Source organism: Microcebus murinus, chromosome 2, assembly GCF_040939455.1.
Source record: "Microcebus murinus isolate Inina chromosome 2, M.murinus_Inina_mat1.0, whole genome shotgun sequence".
Taxonomy (NCBI): domain Eukaryota; kingdom Metazoa; phylum Chordata; class Mammalia; order Primates; family Cheirogaleidae; genus Microcebus; species Microcebus murinus.
Window position 1 is genome coordinate 8,812,915 of NC_134105.1, and position 21,951 is coordinate 8,834,865.

General features: G+C 47.6%; 1 protein-coding gene and 1 long non-coding RNA gene across 3 annotated transcripts in view; both read left to right on the forward strand.

The window, feature by feature from the left end:
• Positions 1–20,253, forward strand: part of LOC142861919 (uncharacterized) — a 41,597-nt gene extending 21,344 nt beyond the window's left edge. The window contains exons 1-2 of the long non-coding RNA XR_012913032.1: positions 1–15,400; positions 15,747–20,253. The exon at positions 1–15,400 is cut by the window's left edge and continues 21,344 nt beyond it. This is a non-coding gene — a long non-coding RNA (uncharacterized LOC142861919). The remainder of the gene's footprint in view (positions 15,401–15,746) is intronic.
• KAZN (kazrin, periplakin interacting protein) overlaps positions 1–21,951 on the forward strand; it is a 1,045,723-nt gene that overhangs the window by 695,052 nt on the left and 328,720 nt on the right. The gene's annotated exons all lie outside the window — the stretch shown is intronic.

Genomic DNA, 21,951 nt, shown 5'->3' on the forward strand with positions numbered 1-21,951 from the left:
TTGGACAAAGGGGGATTCTCAAAGATTTATGATATTCATAAACAGCTTTTAACCCGTTGTTATCAAGGAGTGTCTTCTATAAGAATGAAGGGGGATTGTAAAGACAGAGCGGGGACCCTTATGCAAGGCTAGGGGCCTGCCTGAGGTGGGTCCACCATACACTTCCGCCCCGACTTGGGAAGCCCTGGCCCTCCTCTCTGAGGGGATGGATTTTTTTAGCAACTTCAGTCTGCTAATGAGGCACGACTCCTCTAATGGGGTGGTCTGAACTCTGGAGCTCCCGTTTGGGCTGGCCAAGCTTTGGCGGGGGTAGAGGTGCTATTAGCATCCCATGGGTAGAGGTCAGGGGTGCAGCTAAGCGTCCCGCAACAAACACAATCATCTTCTCCCAGCAAAGAATTGTCTGACCCCAAATGTCCATGGTACCAAGATTGGGAAACCCTGCTCTGATCCAATCGTTGTGATCTTCAAAGAGTAGAACCAAGGCATTGGTCTTCAGTATTCCAACCTCTCCTAGCTGAAACTATTCTCTTTATGTTTGTTTTTTTTGAAGTAATTCAGTGCAATGAGAATTAATGAACAAACAACCAACATTTCCTGGGCACCACCAATCTATTAGAGGCTACCAGGAAGTACAGATCTGTCCTCGAGGAGATTACTGTTGATCTGAGGAGTCAGGTGTTTTTCAAAAGAGAACAGCCATGTAAGATGTCATCTCTTGTAGGGTGGCAGACTAGTGACCCCTAGCTGACCTGTTCTACACAGTTGTTTTATTTAGCCAGTGAGTTCCCTCTCTCTCACTCTCTCCCCCTCCTCTCTCTCCTTCCCTCCTTCCTCCCTCCCTCTCTCCCTCCTTACTCCCTCCCTCTCTCCCTCATTCTCTCCCTCCTTTCCTTCCTTCCTTCCTTCCTTCCTTCCTTCCTTCCTTCCTTCCTTCCTTCCTTCCTTCCTTCCTTCCTTCCTTCCTTCCTTCCTTCCTCTTTCTTCAAATGCTTTTAGGCAAGAACTTAGACTCTCTGGTACACTACAAGTCCCTCCAGGATAGTTCATCTTGCCAGGTGCACATGCCTAGCTCCTGCAGGCATTTGTGTCTTTGCCCTCGTAGTCAAAGGCAGTGGTTCTCAAACTTGAGTGAGCCTCAGAAGCACCCAGAAGCCTTGTTCAAACATATTTCTGGGTCCCCACTTTAGAGTTTCTGCTTCTGTTGGTCTGAAGTAGGGGCTGCTAATGTGCATTTCTGGCCGATACCCAGGAGATGCTGCTGCTGCTGGTCCAGGAGCTATGCTGTGAGAACCGCTGGTCTAGATCAATGATTCTTCATCATGAGTAAGTGTCAGAGTCCCCTGGGAAGCAGGCGAAGGCCCAGATGCCATGACCTCATCCTCTCAGACTCTGATTGAGTCCTTCTGGAAGGAGCCTGGGCAGTCCTACTTTTAAGGAGCCCTCTAGGTAACTCTGATACATCCCAAGAATTGGAGAATCATTGCTCTAAGAGTCAAATGAGTGGTGTAGGCCAGTGCTTCTCAGATATTGCATGTGCATTGGAATCACTCAAGGGTCTTGTTAAAATACAGATGCTGATTCAGTATGTGTGGGCGCAGGGCCTGAGTTCTCCATGTCTAGTAAGTTTCCCAGGTGACACCTGTGCTGTTGGTGCAGGAACCACACTGTGAATAGCAAAGGATAGTCCAGTGGTTCTCGGCCCGAGGTGATTTTGCCCCTCCTGGGAACATTTGCAATGTCTGAACACATTTTCAGTTGTCACAGCTGGAGGGTTGGGGGATTCCGCTGACATCGAGTGGGTAGAGGCCAGAGATGGTGCCAAACAGCCCACAGTGCACAGGAAAACGAAGAATTCTCTACCCCCAAATTGCACTAGTGCTGAAGTTGAGAAGTCCTGGGACAGACAAAAGCATTAGAAGTTGGCTAATCACTGGCAATGAGACAGGATGGTCAGTGGAGGCTTCCTGAAGAAGGAGGCACTGACTGTAGACCTATCGTCCAATATTAGCTTTCATCCAGGGCAACAGGGCTGGCGTGTGATTATGAGGTCTCAGCTATTCTCTCCCCCCGCCCCCGGATATCTCCTCTTCTTCTTCCCTCTTTTAGTCTTTCTCTATAGCACATGCTGACATATAACAAATATTTGACTTATGTGTCTCACGTATAATGTTTCCCCTAGAATGTAAACTCCAGAAGGGCTGGGACTTCTGTTAGGTTGGTTCATTTCAGTATCCACAGAGCCTGGAACCGTGCCTGGCACGTAGTAGGTGCTGAATAAATCGTGAATGAATGTATGAATGTCAGAGCCTTTGGAGAAACAGAAAGGAGGCTAGTGCTGGGCTGCATGTAGTCATTCTTTCACTACTCCATTCATAAAACATAAAGACTTGCTTTGCACTGGCTCCATGGGCACAAACCCCTGATCTGTTCATGGTCAAGGCTATCAGATATGCCCACACCTATATATTTTTTTTCCTTTCAGATATTCAGAGAAGGGCAGTAGAATTTTCCCCTATGGGCAAAGAGCCCATCCTTCAAAAAAAAAATCCAAATTTCATGTTGCTAGGGAAGGAATCTTTCTAAATAACAGAGAAAAATAAAACTGAAAATAAATATCTATATGTCTTTTTAATTCACTGCTTTTCTTCTTTAGCCTCATTTCCATCCAGAAATTTCTTGCCCTGTATTTTTTGAAAATTGGAAAATCAGACCCTTAATTTGTGTGTCTGCAATTGCCAGAGTGAGCCGAGGAGCAGATTCAAAAGAGCTCTTTTCAGAACATTCCATTTTCCCATTAGCGCCAGTCTCTGAGCACCTTTGTGTTACTCTCTTCAGAGAGAAGAATATTACAAAAACACTTTCTAATTATTGTTGGCCTCTCATTACTTTAGAGCTTCTGCACAGCCTAGAAATGAACATCCTTGCCTGAGAATTTCATCTCTCTTTTTTTTTTTTTTTCCTTTGGGAGACACGTCATCCCCATGAGGGTATTTATGAAGCCCAGGCCGGCGGAATTTGTCTAATGTGTGTGCCGTGGAAGAGGTCACGGCCACAATGAGACGTGCGACTCTGAGTTCATTTGCATTCCCTCGGCTGGTCGGGGAACAAAAGCCCACCCCGTGCTACAGCCTGCACTTCATGGTTCACTTATTTTGATTCGTTTCCTCCAAATTGAGTGGTAGATTAAAAAGAAAAAGGGGAAAAAAAGGGGGCAGGTTTTCTCTCCAGTGTCCTCTGCGCAGCGTTCTCAGCAGGGTTGTAGTGCGGAAGGTCGCTGCTGCACCAGGAGAAGCCAGAGCCTTTGAACGCCGTGTGATCCCAGCCCTCCCTTTCCGTAGGTCAATTCCATAACTGTCTGGCTCTTTCTTGAAGAGTTCCTGGGCGGACGATCTTTGAAAGCTCAGTTGTTTTAGATCCCGCCCAAAGAATCAGCTCTCCTCTCTCTGGCTGCATCCAGTGCATTACCTGTCTGTATCCAGGCACTTGGGTGTGGGCCACAGAATTGCTTTCTGGCAAGTTTCAGCAAAGAATTTATCAAAGGCTGTCAGGGGCTCGAGGAATCTCCAGAAGGCCCAAGAACCAGGCTCCAAGCAGCTACACAGCAGGAACAATGCCCAGAGCCCATTGCAGAATTGCTTTGCGGAGACACCACTGCTGCCACCGCTGGGCACAGACACCACGGAGTGCAGCCCTGATGCCAGGCACCAAGTGCCACCTGTAACCTGCCGTCACTGCTGTCTCTGGGGACAGGATGGAGCAGCCACACCCTTGCCCATCTCTCCCAACAACAAGCTTCTACCTCGGGGTCTGACTCAGGCACAGTCTGCTTGTTGCATCCCAGGCCATGTGCAAAGGAGACTGAGAAAGTCTCTGGCTTCTAATCTAGAAGGAAGTGGGCATATAACATGAGGAGCTCCTGAAAACATAGAAAAGGTATTTGAAGTTCAGGGTGGCCCAGAACAATGACAGAATCCCAATAGCCTAGCAAGGGCTTACCTTGATACTTTATATCACAGTAAGCTGGAAGTTTTAGGGCAGCAAGAGACAGAGACCCATCAAAGGGTTATCACTGTCCCCATGTCCCATCATAGGCTCAGCTGCACTGAGATTTTACAAGCTCCTCTTCCAGTTCTTGCCATAAATGAATTCTGCAAGGGGCTGAGCAGGGCTAGCCCCAGATAGACACGTAACTATGCCTGCGACACACAGCAAAGCTCTTTGGACACCCCAGGTGATGGCTCCAAAGTGGCCAGCTGCTCTGAGTCATTTCCTTCCTGGAAGCAATGATCATGGGCTTGTGATGATGTGATTATTCTGAAATAGGAACCGATGCTGGACTGAAGAAAGGCATGCACAATGTGAAAGCAGTTTGCTGCAAGGATAGCTGAAATCCAGAATGTCAGGGAGGAAGCAAGCGTCCCTCAAGATCATCAGGGGCAGCCTCTGCATTACAAGGTCAAAGCAGCTGGAGAAGGGAGGCGTGTCAGCTGCTGTTGGATTCCTTGTGATGCCTCAAGGCTACAGGCTGTAGACATTAGGGTGAGGAGACGCTGGGGCACTTTTGATAAAAACTTCCTAGAAATCGACAGAGTTCAAGATCTTCATCATGCAAAATCCTCCCTGAATGCTTAGTACCACTCAGCCCTTCCCATCCCCTCCCTGAGCTTTTTCTTCCCCAGCTAAGGAGTCCCAACACCTTTAACATTCAGAATCTTAAAGAAGGCCCCATAGGTCATTGAGTCCAGGGGTTCTCAAAATGTGGCCCTCAGTCCTCTGTATCAGATACACCACTAGATAGAAGCAAATTTCCTGGCCCCACCCCCAGACCTACTGAATCAGACTCTCTGGGGTGACACCAGCCAGGGACGTGAGTTTTAAGAAGCTTCCCGAGTAATTCGTGTACTCGTTGAAGAGAACCACAGAGCTAACCCATCTTCTTCATCCTATGTGTGAGGAAATGGAGACTTGGAAGAGAAGGGCAGAGACTTGCTCAGAGGTGAACAGGTGACCACTAGCCCAGCTGGGGTGCCTAGGATTTTCTGATTCACCTCCCCAACCCTGACCTTCTGGATTCTCCTGCAGAACTTTCTGTGTCTAAATTAGGAGGCACTGAAGGTGAACAGCAGAACTGAAAGCAAACCCTGTTTTATGTCAAGGAGATCTTTCCTGCAAAGTTGTAAAATGCATCCACTCTTAAACGTAGCTGTGGTCACCAAAAGGCCCATGAGCTGGCTGTGTTACGGATTTGATAAGTTTAGTGGACTCATTGCTGAAAGCAGAGCTCTCCCTGGACTTCTGGAAGGAAGGTACACTTTCTACATGCCAGGCAAGTGCTTCATGGCTCACATACCTCCCCTCCTGTAATATTCTTCACCCACTTGGGGGGTATATTCCCCTGGTAGAATTTATTCCTGCAGCCCTGCGCCTTGCCATGCAGCAGGGTGAGTGGGGCACTTCCAACCCTGAGCAGAGGACTGAGGCTGGGATGCCGCTGCTGAAGTTTCCATGGCAGCATCAGTAGCTGGAGGTAGACAGAGGTTCAGTTTAAAAACATAGTCAGTTGGAAATCGCTTTATCTCCAGATGTGTGCAATGTGATTTTATCTTCAAGGCTCCCACATTCCCTCACTCCAGGGTGCCCTGTGCTGGCGTCAAGGTCAGTCTCATGGTGTTAGTTATTTGGACAGAGTGACTTGACTGTGCTATTTTGTGTAGCCCATTGGGACAGCTGGCTTATTTTTCCTGCCAGGGATGTCCTGGCTGCTTGGAGCAAGAGCCACAGGCTGTCACCAGGCTGCACTGCTTTATACCAGTTGCTTGGCAAGATCCGTCACAGCCTGACCTGACACTGGAGGTGCAGCTGGTAGGAGCCTGGAGGTCATGTCCTGAGAGTAGGTTTCAACTGCGCAGAAGCAGAAGAGGCCCACGGGGCAATCCCCAGACATTTGGTAAAAGATAGGCTGTGGGGCCCCGGGGGAGTATTTTCTTTGTAAGGCCAGACTTTCCCTCCTGCTTCAGCTGTTCTGTTTTGGCAATGTTGGTCCTTCTACTTGGAAGATGCTCCTAGGCTCCTGGGTCTGTCATGCCTGTGTCTTCAGTGCCTAGGCCAGTGTGTGGCACTCACACAAGGAGGGAAGGCTGACACCCCCGCTCCCCCATCTCATGTCTTTCCTTCACTATTCCCTTTTTTCTGCTTTACGTGCATACCATCATTAGAACTTACATTTCAGAGTAGGGCTCTGTTTGTCTTCTGCTGTCATCTTCTGATACTTCCGTGCTTGACACATAGTAGGTGCACAGCAAGTATCTGGGGCAGTGGATGTTGAGTCAAAGTATGTATTCAATAACTGTTTTTTTGTTCATTGCATGAGAAACGGGAACTTTCTGCCAGTAGCCAAGGTTATTCTCAGAGAACCTTCTGGCCCTGTCTTTGGTAGAATAGAGATCCCCCTCTTGCCACATGAGTCATCTTCATCTTCTTTGGCTCCGAGTGGTGGTGGCTTTCCTGTTGGCTTTGCTGTGCGTCACCAGCGTGGTTGGCCCCCTCCAAGTCTAAGCACAAGAGAACTTACAGGGGCAAAAATGTAGAGGAGGTGAAGGAGCCTCCGACTTGACACGCTGGGAACATGGGCAGGAGGGTGACCAGCACCTGCAACTCGAGAGCCCCCAAGCGAAGCCCCAGGGATGAGATGTGATTGTTCTGAGTTTTCTAGTTAGTGAGAATGAGCTGTTCTCCCTCCTCAGATGCTGGCACTGATCCACTTAGAATCAGCTGTTGACTCCCCTGCCGGGGTTACGAAGCAAGATGATCTTTAATTATATTCCTTCCTCTGCCCGCAAGGCCAAGCCGAAATGATCTGTAATATTCTGTCGGATTCCCTCTATGAATGCAAAATGCCAGGTCCTTGTCTCACCCTGAGATGTTGACGGAGCTTGAGATTAGGAGGATTGACCTTGATCCCCGGCCTGTGTCTGGCCAGCTAAGGGACCTTACTTAGGGAGGTTACTAAGTGACCTTATTTAGGGAGGTCACTTCACTTCCCTGAGCCTCGGTTCCCATCTCCATGATGGAAAAGATAGTTCCTGCTCTGTCCTGCAGGGAAGGTTGTGAGGATTGAATAAAATAATGGATGAGAGCCAAAAAGTGGAGAAAACCCACATGTCCATCAGTTGATGGATGAGTGAACAAAATGTGGTAGCTCCATACAATGAAGTGAAGCACTGATACACGCTACAACGTGGATGGACCCTGAAAGCATGGTGCTAAGGAGAAAAAGCCAGGCACAAAAGACCACATGCTGCATGAGCCCATTTATATGAAATGTCCAGAACAGGGAAATCCACAGAGACAGAGGCAGATTAGTGGTCACCAGGAGTTGGGGGAGGGGAGAACGGGGAGTGACTGCTAGTAAGGGTAGGGCTTCTTTTCTGGCTGATGAAAATGTTCTGGAATTATATAGTGGTGATGGTTGTACAACTTTGTGACTATACTAAAAACCACTGAATTATACACTCTAAAAGGGTGGGTTTTATGGTATGAGAATTATGTGTCAGTAATAGAATAAATACACGCGCGCAGTGTCTTGGGCAGGCTGCATAAGCTGTGAGGATGCACACGGTTGGGGCATTGCCAGCCCGGCAGCATCGTCTTGGCATCTACGTGGGGCCTACTCTGTGCCTGGCACTGTGACAAGAGCATTGCATGCCTTACTTTGCATCTTCTTTGTTTTGTAAAGAAGAGTTAGGATCAGGGAAGTTAAGGAACATGACCAAGGTCACAGGTCACAGGGTTGCCGAGAGGCCAGACTGGAACCCAAGCCCAGGTCTATCTGACCCCAAAGCCTGGACTCTTGTCTTTGCTGCTGTCTCCGTTCAAAGGCTTCTGAATTATAATAAAATGACCTATTTTTTGGAGTCCCGGCTATCGTTGAACTTAAAACAGTTCTTAGGACTTAAATGGCGATATCCAAGGCTCCCATTGGAAAGGCAGAAATATCTCCGTGGTCACTCTAAGTGAGCCTTCCAAGCTATGGGAATTGACTGACGCAGGCATGAGTCACCCAGGAGACCAGTCGCTGGCCTGTGGGATGAGAGTGGAATCCAAGAATTCCAGTAGTCAATGACAAACTCTCAGACACTCCTGGGGCCCATTCTCAGACCTTGGTGCTGACAGGCACCCACTCCGAAGCTTAGGGAAGCTGCTCCACGGTTCCTTCTGGGAAGGGTGGACAGTCGGCTTTGCACGTGCATCACAGGAGCGGAGGACACTCCCAGGCCCCAGGAATCGTGGATGGGATCCTCGGGCCTGCTCCATCTGCAAAGGGAGACTGAGGATGTGGCCTGCCACGTCCAAAACAGTTTCAAGGTCTGCGCCAGTATGTCAAAAAGCTGCTGAGTGGTGACAGAAAATGCTCAAACAACTGGAAACAGAAAGTCAGAGGGGTGAGCAAAGCACAGCGGCCCAGCAGGGAGAGGGCCCGGAGCTTCCCGGCGTCCAGGCAGCTGATGCATGTGCCTTACAGAGAAAGCACAAATAGCGTGTGTGCAGAGGGACTATTTGGGGGCCCCGGAGCTGCTCCCACAGCCTAGGAGGTCTGACCTCAGACTTGGGGGGTCACTGCTTGGTATGGCAGAAGGAGCTCTGAGAATCAAGGGGCCTCAACACCTTAGCTTGGGCTCACATGGGCTGTGTGTCGCAGGGTGAGTCCCTTCCTCTTTCTGGCTCAGGTTTCATTATCTATCTACCAGGAGGGGCTTACATGCAAAACCAGTGGGTTCTCCTTCATGCATCAAGCCTTTGCTAAGGCCCTACCCCTGGCTGGCGGCAAGGTGCTAGGGATAGAATAGTGAACAAAAATGGTCACCGGCCTTACCTCCTTGGAGATTAGAGGTTAGTGAGGGAAACAGAGATTAATCAAATAATCCCCAAAATGTATAATTACAGATTGTGCTACGAGCTGTGAAAAGGCAGTGCAGGATACTGTTAACACACAGACTTTATCTTGTGCGAGCCGACCACGTGCCAGACACTCTCCTCATGCTTTATGAGAAGGGGATACCCAGGTGCAATTCATACCCCTATCAGGATATAGAATAAGCCCATCACCCTAGAAAATTCCTCAGTGTCCCTTCCCAGTCAGTTTCCACACTGACCTCCCCCTGTGCTGCCACAGTCCTGAGTTCTGTCAGTATAGATTTGTTTTGCTGAATCTATTATGGCATTTGTCCTTTTATGACTGTCTTGTTTCACTTAGTGTAGTACCATCAATGTTCATCCATGTGTCCAAATTCCCTTTTTTAAGGCTGAATAATATTCCATTGTGTGTACAAATCACATTTTGTTGTTACATTTTTTAATGGAGAAAAATTTCATTGTATTGAAAAAATGAGTTTGAAAAGAAATATACAATTATCCAGCCCTGAAACTCTGTAAACTCTTCTCTTAGTCACCCAGGATGTGTTTGGCTGCATTCATGCTCATGCTGTTCTAGACCTAGGAGACCTCAAAACGCAGACAAGTCCACGCAAGGTAGATTTCATGATGGTTTTCATTATCGGAGATGGGGCGCGGAGTGTCTCTTCTCTCCCATTTGAACGGGTTTCCCAGGAAGTCAGTTAACATCCTCTCTCCATCCGTTTCTCCAGAACTGTTCATACCAGAGTCTGAAAAGTAGCTCTCTTTGTTTATATTTCCCTTGGCTGTTCTAAAGCCCTATTTGTCATATCTGACACAGTGCGAGTTTCCCATCAGATATGGGAGGCAGCGCCTGCTGAAAGCTGATGGGATGGCAAATGAGAGCTGAAAGCCGTTTAGACGCTGACCCTCGGTACCTTCCCGGGAACTGGAAGCTGCCAGGTGTCTCCCTGGAAGGGGCGAGCCTGATAAAAACAGGCGGAGTTAATTGCCTGGGTGCCGAGTTGCTCCAGAAGTGCAAGGAAGCAATGACGGCTGTAATTAAAACTCGGTTGCTCGTATTTGACAGTCGTGGCCTGTCTCAAAGAAGATGCGTGGGTGGAACACACGGATTATATTGGCGGGATGTCACACAGAGACGGGGTGCAAAGATGTCCCACCCGTTCTGCACCTGGGGGTGCGACTCAGCCGTTAGCTCTCAGCTCAGGTTGCTGCCGGGCTTTCTCGGACCCTCCGCTGACCGTCCTTCCAGCCTCCGCTGCGTCCCCAACGTTTTGTCAACCCTAGCACCTGTGACAAGGTGTTGATACACAGAGTGCACTCGGTAAATGTTTGTCGAATAATTGGAGGAAGAGTGCAGGCCACCTAGTCACGACCTGTTTATTAACCTCACTAGACTATTGGCTCCCTTGTGGCAGGGACTGTGTCACCTTCTCCGCAGCTCCCAGCCCCCGTCTGGTACCGAGTAGGTCCTCAGGCAAGTTCCCCAGCTGAGAAAGATATTAACGGCGCGCATCCCGCTGCATCCCAGCTATTGCAGCGCGCGTGCGCACTCCTGCTTGCCCGTGTCCTCAGCATGGCCGAGGCAGTTATCACTGCGTGCCCGGCACACACGCACTCAATAAAATAGTACTGATTATTGAATAATATTTGAGCAGCCGTTTCGTTTTTCTTACCCATTGGAGTATTTGGGTTTCTCCTGACATACAGTAAGAGTTGTACTCCGGTGCCTTGTCTATCCTGCTTCATTCTGGGATAGAACTATGGAAACTGTCTTGGGCTTTTTAAAGCAGGTTTTATTACTTGCTTATGTACCAAAGTAGGCTCTGGACCCGTCTCAAGCTCCTATGAGTTTCTTTTATCATCTTTACCAGGCTTGATGTGCTTGTTATTTTGGTTGTTGAGCCTTTTAATGGACATTAGAGACCCCAGGAAAACCAACCTCAGGAGTGTGGCTTTGCAGGTTTGCCTCTTGGAATCAGCATCCGGGCCGTGGGTGGAGGAGACTTGATTGGGTTCAGGAAGAACAGACAGGATTTGATCCACTCAAACCCAGGAACTGCATTGCTTTTTGGCTCTTTGACCTAACTGCAAGCTATTCCACCCCCAGTGCCAGTTTTCCCATCTGCAAAATGGGGAGAAATTGTATCCACTACAAAGTTGTGGATGGAAAAATCCAAACTCTGAAATATTTGAAAGAAGTTTATTCTGAGCCAAATTTGAGGACCATGGCCCAGAGCCACTCCCAAGAAGTCTTGAGCAAGTGGGCTCGCTGTGGCTGGATTACAGTTTGGTTTTATACATTTCAGAAAGACAGGGATTACAGGTAAAGTCATAAATCAATACACAAGAGGCATACATTGGTTTGGCCCAGAAAGATGAGGCATCTCGAAGCAGGGACTTACAGGTTATAGGTGGGTTTAAAGACTCTTTGGCTGGCAATTGGCTGAGAGAGTTAGGCTTTATCTAAAAGACCAGAAAGGAAATGCTTAATTTAAGATAAAGGTGTGAGCACTCTGGGAGGTCCAGACAGGAGAACCTTTCAAGTTAAGATAAGGATCTGCTAGGATGCTTGAGTTAAGATGGGGGCTTTCTATCTTTTAGGTGGTATTAATGCTATACTAGAATGGGGTTGGGAAGTAAACCACACTTTAGTTAACAAAAGCTGGTTAGTGGGAATTTACCATTTGTTAGTGTGACTCATCTGGCCTTCTTAGGAAGTAATTTTGAGCAAAAGAAAAAGATCAGAGTTCAGTCCTCAAAGTAAAGCAAGGATTGCCTGTTGTATTAGTTTCCTAGGGCTGCTAGCAAATTGCCATAAACAACATGGCTTAAAACAACACAAACTTATTCTCTTACAGTTCCGGAGGCCAAAAGTGTGAGATGAGTCTTATGAGGCTGGAATCAAGGTGCTAGCAGAGCTGGTTCTTTCTCAAGGCTCTAGAGGAGAAAGTATTTCTTCACTGTTGCTGGCCTCTAGAGGCTGCCTGTTTTCCTTGGCTTGTGGCCCCTTCCTCTCTATGTTAAGCCAGTGGTGTAGCATCTTCTCTCTTTGCCTCTGCTTCTTTTGTCACTCTGCCTTCTTCTCACTCTGGCTTCTTCTCTGTCCCTCTTATGAGGACCCATAAGGATCTACCCCCTCAAGATCCTTAACCCAATCACACTTGCAGAGTCCCTTTTACTATGCAGGTTAACATATTCATAGGCTCTGAGGGTTCGGATGAGGACATCTTTGGGGACCTTTATTCAACCTACCACAGATGGGCTTGTGTACATGGTGATCCTCATGTAACTGAAGTGCTGCACTGTCCTCCATTCTCCATTCCCAGAGTAAAACTTACATCTGAGGCTCTCTAAGTCTGGGTTCCCCCAGAAGCAAACTCTGAGTCAAGGATTCAAGAGATGCCAGGACACCAGCAGAGCAGGGCTGCAGGAAAGTGAGGCATGAAAGGGAAGACGGCCACTCAAGGGTGAGTTTCCAAGCTGGTGCCCATGGAGTACAGAGCATGTGTCAGAGTCACCCAACCTTAGGGGCGAGAGAGCTGGGGGATTTATACTTCAGTTCCCATCAGTCACGGGTGTGAGAGCGTCTGGTAGTTCTGTGGCACTTCTGGCCTGCTGTGCAGGTGGCAGCTGCAGCAGAAGAGGAGGTCTTTAGGCAAAGAAGTGCAGGCAGTGGCGGTTGGAAGTCAGGCCAGTGTGCACCCATGTGCTGAGGACAACGGGACGTGGGCACAGGACCAACAGTGTCTTCTAGAGAGGCCCAGCGCCAGCAGTTGGTTCTCCACCTGTCTGAGCACCTCCACCCCGGCAGTCAAGTCATTTGCTTACTTAGTCTCACTTGTGGTTAGTCCCAAATCTGCTAATGCCAGTTGTACACTGATTTAATGAAACTAAGTTGAATATGTAGTTATTTAACGAAGCTAAGGTGAAAACGTGCTAGGAGCAAATTGCTTTGGAAAAACACTGCTCAGTTAGAGGTGATCAAGACAACTATAAAAGATGCTGGTGGGGGAGGAAGAACTGCGAGAAGCAGTAGTTGATGCTCACTTACTTTAAAGAAACTCATGCCAGAAATCACAGATGATAAATTATGGGTGTGATTTATGTGTGTGTGTGTGTGTGTGTGTGTGTGTGTGTGTGTGTGTGTGTGTGCATGTGTGTGTGTGTGCATTCCATTCCCATAACTCCACAGGGTGGGTATTATTCTCATTTTATTTATTATTGGCAAAGAAACCAAGGCCCAAAGAGGTGTAGTAAATTCCCCCAGTAAATTCCCCCATGAGCAGATGGCAGAACTTGAATGTGAATGTCTCCTCTCTGCCCTGCATTACCCTCCATCAGCCCCAGTCTGCCCCTCTTGGAAGTCAGACTAGGATTTCTGGAGCTGACACCATCCCACATTGCTGGTAGGAACTCGAGGCCGATGTATATGATCTCTTCTCCTTCCCAACTTGGGAAAATTCCTTCATGGAAAAAGGGAAATGATCTCTTTAGTCCACTTTTTCTTAACTTCTTTTGGCATTAATGAATTTCTGCTTTTTAATAGACCATGGGAACAACTAAGAATTGTAGCAAAATGAGTACTATGCTGTTTTGGTTACTATAGCCTTATAGTAAAGCTTGAAGTCTGGTAGACTGATGCCTCCCAATTTGTTCTTTTTGCTTAAGATTGCTTTGGCTATACGACGTCTTCTTTGGTTCCATATGAAACATAGATTTATTTTTTCCATCTCTCACTTCTCACAAAAATCAACTCATGATGGATAACAGACTTAAACCTAGGGCGTGACACCTTATGAATTCTAGAAGAAAATATTGGGAAAACTCTTATAGACATTGGCCTACGCAAAGAATTTATGAAGATGACCCTCAAAGCAATCACATCAGCAACAAAAATAAACGAATGGAACTTGATGAAATTAAAGAGCTTCTGCACAGCCAAGGAAACTATCATTAGAGCAAATAGACAACCTACAGAATGTGAGAAAATATTTGCATGCTACATATCTGATAAAGGGTTGATAACAATAATCTATACAGAATTTAAGAAAATTAACAAGTAAAAATCAAACAACTCCATCAGAAAGTGGGCAAAGGACATAAAGCAAAACTTTTTAAAAGAAGATAAAATAATGGCCAGCAAACATATAAAAAAGTGCTCAACATCTCTAATCATCAGGGAAATGCAAATCAAAACCACAATGAGATATCCTCTAACTGCAGTGAGAATGGACTTTATCAAAAAGTCCTAAAATAACAAATGCTGGTGTGGATGTGGAGAGATAGAAGCACTCCTACATTGTTGGTGGGACTGCAAATTAGTACAATCCCTGTGGAAAGTAATTTGGAGATATCTCAAAGAACTAAAAATAGAAATACCATTTGATCCAGTAATCCCACTACTAGGCATCTACCCAAAGGAAAAAAAAAGACATTCTATAATAAAGACATCTGCACTCGAATATTTATGGCAGTACAATTTACAATTGCAAAGATGTGGAAATAACCCAAGTGCCCATCAATACATGAGTGGATTAATAAAATGTGATATATGTATACCATGGAATACTACTCAACTACAAAAAACAATGGTGATTTAGCACCTCTTATATTATCCTGGATAGAGCTGGAGCCCATCCTTCGAAGTGAAGTATCACTAGAATGGAAAAACACGTACCACATCTACTCGCCATCAAATTGGTACTAACTGATTAACACTAAGGTGCTCACATGAAAGTAATATATTCATTGGGTACTAGTCAGGTGGGAGGGGGTGGCGGGGATGGGTAAACTCACAACTAATGGATGCACACTGTATGGGGTAAGGGCAAACTTGTAGCCCTGGCTAGGGTGAGGCAAAGGCATTATATGTAACCAAAATGTTTGAATCCCTATAACAGTCTGAAAATAATAATAATAAAAAAAGAATTGTAGCAAAATCAGCCCTACCCTTCACTTTTGGTACAGACGCCCAGCAGAAATACCAGGCCCCCCTCCTCCACTTTGCCCAATATCGGGGTTTAGAATGTCCTGGCACTGGCCTTGACTTTGCAGAGACCTCCAGGTTTGGGACTCTGGCAGCAACAGGAATCAAAGACCTACACATGACCCTCTTTCTGGCAGCTGCAGGGCCCTAGTCTTCCATTGTAGTCCTGAGTGCCTGGGCCCGGGCTCCTTCTGGAATTCAGTTGCTGGGAAAGAGGAAAAAGCCTTCCCTGAACAGAGCTTATTAACCAAGTTATTAACACCCTGGGGCCGGCTGGTTTTCTTCTTCCATTTTCCATGGAGTTCCCCGCAGAGGCAGCCGGGGAACAGACCTCTCCCCAAGAGAACTGGCTCAATAAGAGGTGCCAGGAGACTAATGCGGGAATGGCTGGGGTGCTGTTCTCATAAGGCAGTTCTTGCTCCCTTCTGAATGGGAAATTGATTAACTTACACTGTGGTTACAGCATTCAAAGTAGCCTTGCTTATTTTCACTGAGGTTTTTTTTTTTTTTTTTTTTGAGACAGAGTCTCGCTTTGTTGCCCAGGCTAGAGTGAGTGCCATGGCGTCAGCCTAGCTCACAGCAACCTCAAACTCCTGGGCTCGAGTGATCCTTCTGCCTCAGCCTCCCGGGTAGCTGGGACTACAGGCATGCGCCACCATGCCCGGCTAATTTTTTATATATATATCAGTTGGCCAATTAATTTCTTTCTATTTATAGTAGAGACGGGGTCTCGCTCTTGCTCAGGCTGGTTTTGAACTCCTGACCTTGAGCAATCCGCCCGCCTCGGCCTCCCAAGAGCTAGGATTACAGGCGTGAGCCACAGCGCCCGGCCTTCACTGAGGTTTTTAAAGGAAACATCAGTTGGCTGGTTGGCTGGTATGGTAATCCCTTTAGTGTCAAGATGGCACCTTCGATACGGCTGGCTCAGGGAGGGCACCGACCCTGCTTGTTGCACACATGTTGAGTGCCGGCCTTGGCTGGGCCTGGGCTGGGCACTGTAGACACAGAACTAATACAGCTCTGTGCTGGACAGAGTGTACAGGCGTGTGGTTGGTGTCATGAGGGAGGTAAACAGACAATTGTAGGGGGACGGCTTCTCCCACTCTGTGTGGGGTTGAGGTGTAGGAAAGAAGGATACCCATAGGAGGTGACAAGTGAGCTGGGTTGGGAAGGATGGCTCTGGATTAGCCACATGGAGAAGGTAAAACAGGGAGCTTGCTCCAGGAAGCCTGGGCTGAAACAAAATGGTGCATTAGAAGAACTTCAAGGGCATCACTGTGCTCAGAGTGTAGGATACAAGCAAGAAAAGATAAGTCTGGAGATGTAGACAAATTCCAGTCAGTGGGGCCTTTTCATCTTTGTCAAGAAACCGGGATGTGGCCCTGGAAGTAGTCCCTAGCGATACCTGCTTATTATAGCATGAAATTCAGTTGCACATGGGAAGCAAGGGACTGGGTTGATTTATCTGTGTAATAATGAGTCATATTTTAAGAGTTTTTCTATGCATTTTCATGGGGCTTAAGTTGATAGGCAAATTCTGCTCTTCAGTTTTAATTATGCAAACACAAGAGGCAAGAATTATTCTTCATTTCCGACGTGGAGAGCAAAGTGTGTGCGCTGGCCCTGCACCAACAACTGGTGCTGGGGTGCTGTAGTACCAGCCACATGGGGTGGTCAGGGACTTGGTGTCCTGCCATGTGGCCTGCAAGAGGTCACAGGTTCCCAGCATGCACTTCTGATGTGAGAACATGCCACCCTGGTGTGGCTCTATCCCCACCCACACTCTGGACATCTCTTTTTCCAGAATCTTCTGCTGCTGCCGTGTCCCTGCCATCTGCTTTTTATTGGTCTTTGTGCCCAGCTTCTGGACACAGAAGAACTGGGCCGCAGACAGGCTGCCATTTGCCAAGTTGTATTCCGGCAGCCAGGCCTGAGGGCAGGAGCCCTAGACCGCATCTGGTTCCAGCTGTGCCCAGTCGGCCCCTTTCCTCACTGGGCCTGTTTCCTCACTTACTACAAGAAAGTGTTGAGCTAGATGGACTCTCAAGTTCTTTCAGATGCTGCTGTCCTGTTCACCGCTGTGTCCCCAGGTGCCAGGCCCAGAGCAGGTGCTGGATATGGAACTGCAGAATGAACCCATGAACACCCATCCAATGCCAGGCAGCATCTGCCGCAGGACAGACACCAAGGAGGATAAAACGAGATGCCTGTCCTCAAGCATCTAGTGTTGGAAATTGATATGTAAGTGAATGGTTAGAATATGGTATAAGCAGGTATAAAACACAAGCAAGCAGTAATACTGAGGCAGCACAGTGGAGAAGCTATTCTGTGAATTCCTTAATTCCATTCTCAGCAGAGGGATCTTAGCAAAAGAAGGAAGCTCAACAAGATCGCCCACAGTTGCCAGCACACACGTACCAGCACCTTGCCGAGAATACAGAATATTCGTCTTTTGTGTTTCAATTCACTGCATGCAGTTTCTTGTTACTGTGTACACAGAAAACACAAATAACGTATGTATTCCCTTTTCACAACTGAAATTACAAATTTGAATGAGATAATTTTTTTCTTTTAAAAAAATGCCGATGAAGAGTTGATCATTGGTAAAACCGTGCTGAGTCTGCTGTAGACTATTTTGTGAAACTTACAGAGAGCTGCTTGGGACCTGCCCGAGTCTGGCAAGTGACTCCCACCCGGTGATGACCACCGAAGGGTGGGAGAGCCTTTCTTTCCACCCACTTCTGACTGTAGATGGGGCCTCTTCCCTGCCCTGGACCAAGCCGCCAGAGGGTGTTGATGGTGTGGAAACTCCCAAGCCAGGCAAACCTTTGCCACTGGAGCACCTGCTCAAGGCAGCTGGGATTTTATTAAGTGGTGGCGAGACGAAATGTAAGAGGACAGGTCTGTTTGGATCACTCCTCAGCAGATCCACTGACACTGCTGGAAGGACCAGGAGTGAATTTCCCAGTGAAAAGCTAAAGTGACCACGAGGAAAAAGGAACAGGTGCAGGATCCTCCTAGCAGCCTGGCACCTGGAGTGTCATCCAAGACCCTCCCCTCCAGATGGCGAGGGGCTGGCAGCTAGAGAAGGCCACTCCTCAGGGCCTTAGACACCGGCAGGGAGGTGCTAATGCTTCTGTTCAGTGTCCAGCTTGTCCCGGGGCAGAAGGTGTGGCGAGACCCTCAGAAGCCAGGAAGCCATCAAGACCAGTGAGGGTGAAACAGATTCTACATGTAAAGCTGGGTGCCTGTGCCACCGAGTAAAGGAACGCTATTTCCCAAGGATATTCTCCTTCAACAGAATGAAAGGGCTCCCAAGTGCCTGCAGGGCTCCCAGCTTCTCTCTGGGAATCAGATTCCCTAGATGGCAGGACTGCCTCTTCCAAGCGGTCTGGGATTCCCTTCCCTGCTCTATGGCTGCAGAAATCCCCCTTTGTGGGCAAAGCCACCTGCTGCGTCAGCACCATCGCCTCCCACAGTCAGGTAAACAGCTGTCCTCTGTGAACGAATGAAGGCGGGCCACACCCCGCACATCCAGCGGGCTTGTCACCCTCGGCAGTTTCACCCTCACCATGAATTATGCATCTGTGAACCTGCTAGCTTTTTCCTTGTCTCCTGTTTCTCAAGTGCTTGTAATATACACGACCCTATAAAAGCATATACTTGGTGCAATCCCACATAACAATGAACCTGAGATAGCCTTCTGAGGTTTTTGCTTGAGAGCCCCAGATTTAAGGAGACCACCAAGCTCAAGTAGACATCAGGAAGAGAAGGGGGCTACCGCGTTTTTGGATTTATGCTGAATACCGAGCTGGGCATTCTGCATGGCCAATCTGAAATGGCACGTAATGACAGTCTCATTCCTTGTCACCAAAAGAATTGGTGGTTCAAATGACTGACTTGGGGTAACAGCAGCCCCTGCAGATGGAAGAGGGTTTTTCTTTCATGCTCCTCCTCCTTTTCCAGTTCTTTTATTTATTTATTTAGAGACAGGGTCTTGCTCTATCACCCAGGCTGGGGTGCAATGGCACAATCAGATTAATAGCTCACTGTAACCTCAAACTCCTGGGCTCAAGCCATCCTCCTGCTTCAGCCTCCTGAATAGCTGGGACTACAGGTGCACACCCATACGCCTGGCTAATTTTTTGCAAAGTTGGGTTCTTGCTATGTTGTCCAGGATGTTCTTGAACTCCTTGCGTCAAGCGATCCTCCTGCCTTGGCCTCCCAAAGTGCGGGGATTACAGGCATGAGCCTCCCCACCCAGCCCTTTTCCAGTTCCTTTCAGTTAAAGACAGGAAGATCACACTCTGGTTTTAGGCAAAGTCATTGGCCAAAAGGGAACGCTGCTTTCTAAAACAAACGGAAAGCTCTTTCTTAGCAGGAGAGGGTGCTTTTGTGCAGACCACCATTGCATGCCAGTCATAAAACCTCCTTAATAACTTTGCCTTAGATAGAATTCTAATATCCATAATTCATTCAAGAAGGCTGACTCCAGAGACCTCACTGTGGTTTATCTTATTTTTGTATAATTGCACTCCCCCCTCCTCCCGGCACAGGGTGTGAGTGCCGTGATTTACAGAGATGTTAGGGTACCTGGTTATTATTCCCCACTCCTGATCCATTATTATTCTTCCTAATTTTGCAGAGTCATTTGCTGGATAAGGCCACTTAAAAAACAAATGCATGTTTTAATAGCTAATATTGAATTTACATTTTTATCTCAGGTGTATAGGGATAATGATGTGGCAATTAAAGGCAAATATATAATTTCTAGTCATGACTTGGGATTAGTCTGCTGACAGAACAAGTGCTGACTTAGATATTTAAATGAATGTTAAATTTTTTAAAACTTTGGGGATTTTTGATGATTGATGGATGGCTCAGTACTTTCCAATTTCAGGTGGGAAAAAAAATTTCCTGATTTTGCACCTTATGTCTAGGTGTCTCAGTATTGTGTAGTCAATTGATTAAGTACACTCACAGTATACCGATAAGATAGAAGCAGTATGGACACTATGATCCTATACATGTGTGTACAAACATCACATAAACTGGGCCAGGCATGGTGGCTCACACCTGTTATCCTAGCACTCTGGGAGGCTGAGGCGGGAGGGTCGCTTGGAGTTCAAGACCAGCCTGAACAAGAGTGAGACCCCATCTCTACTAAAAATAGAAAAAAAATTAGCTAGACATGGTGGTACACTCCTGTAGTCCCAGCTACTCGGGAGGCTGAAGCAAGAGGATGGCTTGAGCCCAAGAGTTTGAGGTTGCTGTGAGCTACAGTGATGCTACTATACTCTAACCTGGGTGACAGAGTGAAACTCTGTCTTAAAAAAAAAAAAAAAAGCACACAAACTATACAAATATATTTATACACATATATACATATATTCATTTTTCTAAACATCTCTCAATGCATATGTGAAAGAACAGATAATGATATTAACAGAGATGAACTCTGGGTTTATGGGGTTTTGCTCTCTCTAACTTTAAACACAGTTGCCTCCCTGTTCACCTCCTTCCTAATACTGCTAATAACACCCCTTCCGAGGGAGGGAGGCAGGTGTTTCCCCTGGCGATGGGATGCTAAGGGAAGGGTAGCAGGAGTCATCATTTCTTCCCACCAGGAAGCAAGGCACCACATTGGCCTCATTCTAAAAGTTTGCGCTGCAAACTGCCATTCGGTAATCCTCCCAGAGCACCAGCGTCTCTGGGTCCCATCTGCGTGTTGAAAACCACCACCTGGAAGAGGAGTATCCTAAGTTGAGAGAGGGAAACTCTTCCATCCATTTGCGCTGGACTTGTTGTCTTACGTCATTCCACCCTGAGCCTGGACGGTAGAGCAGATTCCTGGGGGTGCTTGCCTGCACCCGGGGTCCGGCCACCGCTGGTGTGGGTGCTTAGGTATTCTTGGTGAAACAACCTGCCCCATCACCTTATCTTTGATCTTCTCTCTTCCCCCATAAATCTGTCTGTGTGTTGTGCGTGATTCAGCTTCTGCCATACTTGTCACTTGGCACTCAGCAGCACCCAGAACTGTCACTTTATTTTCAGAGGCACCCTGTTTCTCTTAGGTGTTTGGTGGCAAGTCCAGAAGTTTGTTCCAGGGAAGGGACCAGGTATTTATTTCTGGGTTCAGCATATGGAGTTGTGCTCACCGTCCAGGCACTCAGCTCGATCCCCATTAAAAAGGCCGACCCGGAGAATGGTACCAATGTGCAGAGGGCCCAGCCCTGCCCCACGCCGTGACGGTGGTGGTCTGCTACTGGAGACGGTTTAAAATGTAGCGTGAGGCTAAGCGTGATTTTAACTCAAGGCGGTAGCGTAGTTTTAGCACCAGGCCAGGAGGAGATGGGCTATTAATCCTTCTGACGTTCCCTTTGAATAGCTTCATATTTCAATCCTGTTAAGCTGTGGGGCCGTTGTTTATCGGTCTCCCTCCGAAAGCGGGACCTCTGCCGTGCTGAAGCTGCACAACGCCGCCTGGCTCTGTGCGCTGGAGTCGACAGTTGGCTTCAGCCTGCTCCGCTGACCCTGCCGCCCCCCAGCTCTGAGATGCACTCAGGACCCTCCCAGCTGCCTCGGCTCGCCCCATCTGTCACTGACCAAGCTCGGGGTCAGCGGGCCTGGTGCCCTTCAGTTGGAATGTTGAGAGAAGGAAGAAGAAAATAACGCATCTGGAAAATTAGAAAGAGAGGGGGAGGCGGCCAGGCACACTGAAGAATCCAGAATTCCAAATGTGACCGTTGCCATGCCTTCAGCCCTCCCGTTCTAATCTTCCCAGCTGACACATTCATTCATTCATTCGTGTATTCATTCATCAAACATTTATTGATGTTTACGATGATGCAATATTGATATTATAAAAGGGAGGTCCCAGGTGTGCTATGTGAGGTGCCACAGACAAGGATGAACACAGCAGACAAGCCTGTCAACTGACCATCTAGGGGTGGGGTGACATTGGCCAGGGGAAAGTTAGCAAGTGTCAGAGGGCAGGATCTGGAACTAGATTGTCTGTGCTTTGAAGCCTGACTCTGCCACGTATA